This window comes from Pongo pygmaeus, chromosome 23 (genome assembly GCF_028885625.2).
Source record: "Pongo pygmaeus isolate AG05252 chromosome 23, NHGRI_mPonPyg2-v2.0_pri, whole genome shotgun sequence".
Classification (NCBI taxonomy): Eukaryota; Metazoa; Chordata; class Mammalia; order Primates; family Hominidae; genus Pongo; species Pongo pygmaeus.
Window position 1 is genome coordinate 1,067,055 of NC_085931.1, and position 2,651 is coordinate 1,069,705.

A 2,651-nucleotide genomic window follows, 5' to 3' on the forward strand; every position below is an offset into this window, starting at 1 on the left:
CACCTGTAATCCCAGCTACTCAGGAGGCTGAGGCTTGAGCCCAGGAGGTGGAGGTTGCAATGAGCCAAGATCGCACCACTGCACTCCAGCCCAGGCGACAGGGAGAGACTCTGTCTCAAAAAAAAAAAAGAAGTCCCTTATGTGTGATGATAAAATTTGATGAAGAGCAACATTGGTGGACTTACACTACCACAGATCAACATTTATTATAAATTTTCTGTAATTAATACACTGTAGTATTAGCTCAGGAGAGAAAAAATAGATCAATGGAAAAGAATAGGGAGTCCAAAAACAGATCCACATGTATACAGTGAGTCAGTTTATCAGCCTTGAAATATGTTGAAAAAATAATAGTCATTTTAATAACTGATGCTGGGTTCACTGGCTACTTTACACTAGTTCTTCATAAAATTGCATGTAATAAATACAAATAACATGCAGCTGGAAGACTGGGATCAGTGGCTGTGCCTCCACTAGACTGCCCATCGAAACACATAGTAAAAGCTACCAAAGGTGTCTGATCCGTCTTGTCATTTTTTTAACTCATTTTGTTCAGGTATAATTTACATAAAGTGCAGATTTTAACTACATTTGTTTTAAAAATGTACATATCCTTGTGAATAATGCACATTCAACATGTTAAACATTTTCTTTACCCCAAAATATTCCCTTGTGCCCCTTTCCCTTCATTTCTTTCCAAAAAAGGATATAATCACTGTTTTGGTTTCTATCACCATATGTTGGTTTTGTCTGTTCTTGAACTTTATATAAATTAAGTCATACTGTAATATGCTCTTGTATTTGGCTTTTTTTCATTCAACATGGTTTTCTAAATTAGTAATTTATAATAAAGAGTATTGCATATTTTATTATTGTTTATAAATTGTGTTCTAAAAACATTCTATGTTAGTAAAATTTATAGTAAACTTCTATAATGTACATACTTTTCTTTCTGGAGAGCCATTTATTAAACATTTATTAGCATACCACTAACAGAGGAGATGTAACCCGAGAATTGGCCTTTTTCTTCTGAAGTCAACTGGCTTTGAATTAGAATGTAGCATTAGTTATTATTCCTCATTCCCCACTCATTCTCTGTATGTACTTCCCTTATTTTTTTCTTTTATTTTTCTGCAGACACTATGGTTACTTAAGTGTCTACTTCTCTTTTTCTGCATGTCTTTGAGTGGAGACACTGGTCACCTTTGTTCCCCACTGCCTTTTCAAAGGTGCATGTTAGGGAACAAAAATATAGTGTCTCCCTCTAGAGCAGTAGATTTGTTTATGGCCCACTCTAGTGAAGACAGTGTCTCCCTCTAGGGTGAAGGGCAGTGGTTTTGTTCCCATGGGCTATCATAAAAGATTCAGGTTTCCTAAGCTTAGGGTTCTATTCCTACAACGCAGCCCTCTAGGCCTGCAGCACCTGGCCTTCCATGTCACTCTGTGGGATTAGAATGCCAAAAGTCATTGCAAAGAATGACACTCTGGCTACTGCTGTGGTTGTGACTAATAAAGTCCTTTGTCTCAGAGCCAGGAGTCTCTCATCTTGTGCCAGCATCTGTGAGACTGTCAGGCTAACTTGTGAGCTCATAAATTGGTTACTTTCAGATCCTTGGTTTTTGATGGAAATAAATGTCTCTTAATCTTAGATGCAAACTAGAGCTGCCTGGAATGCTTTCAGCTTTTTACAATTTTTTACTGGTGAAATATACATAACATGAAATTTACCATCTTCACCATTTTTAAGTGTATAGCTTAGTAGTGTTAAGTACATTTACATTGTTGTACAACCAATCTCCAAAACCCATTTTATCTTGCAAAACTAAAACTCTATCCCATTCAACAGCAACCCTCAATTTTCCCCTGCTCCCAGCCACTGGCAACCACTATACTTTGTGTCTCTATGCATTTGACTTCTCTGAGTCACATAAATGGAATCATACAGTATTTGACTTTTTTTTTTTTCTTTTGAAATGGAGTCTCGCTCTGTCGCCCAGGCTGGAGTGCAGTGGTTCCATCTTGGCTCACTGCAAGCTCCGCCTCCAGGATTCACGCACGCCATCTTCCTGCCTCAGCCTCCTGAGTATCTGGGACTACAGGCACATTCCACCACACTCGGCTAATTTTTTGAATTTTTAATAGAGATGGGGTTTCCCCATGTTAGACAGGATGGTCTCGATCTCCTGACCTTGTGATCCACCCACCTCGGCCCCCCAAAGTGCTGGGATTACAGGCGTGAGCCACCACACCTGGCCCAGTATTTGCCTTTTTGAGACTGGCTTATTTAACTTACCATAGTGTCCTTAAGATTTATTTGTGTTGTAGAATATGTCAGAATTTTCTTCCTTTGTACACTTGGGTTTCTTCCACTTTTTGGCTACTGTGAATAATGCTGTTATGAACATAGGAGTACAAATATCTCTTCAAGACCTTGCTTTCAATTCTTTTGAACACACACCCCGAAGTGGAATTACTGGATCATATGGTAACTGTATTTTCAATTTTTTCAGGATCTGCCATTCTGTTTTCAATAGAAGCTGCCACCATTTAACATAATGTTTTTAACTTCATTTATACTATTATGCTTGTCAGTCTTCTTTTAATGTTCAGAGTAATCAGGAAATTACCACAGTTTGCCCATTCTCACTTTG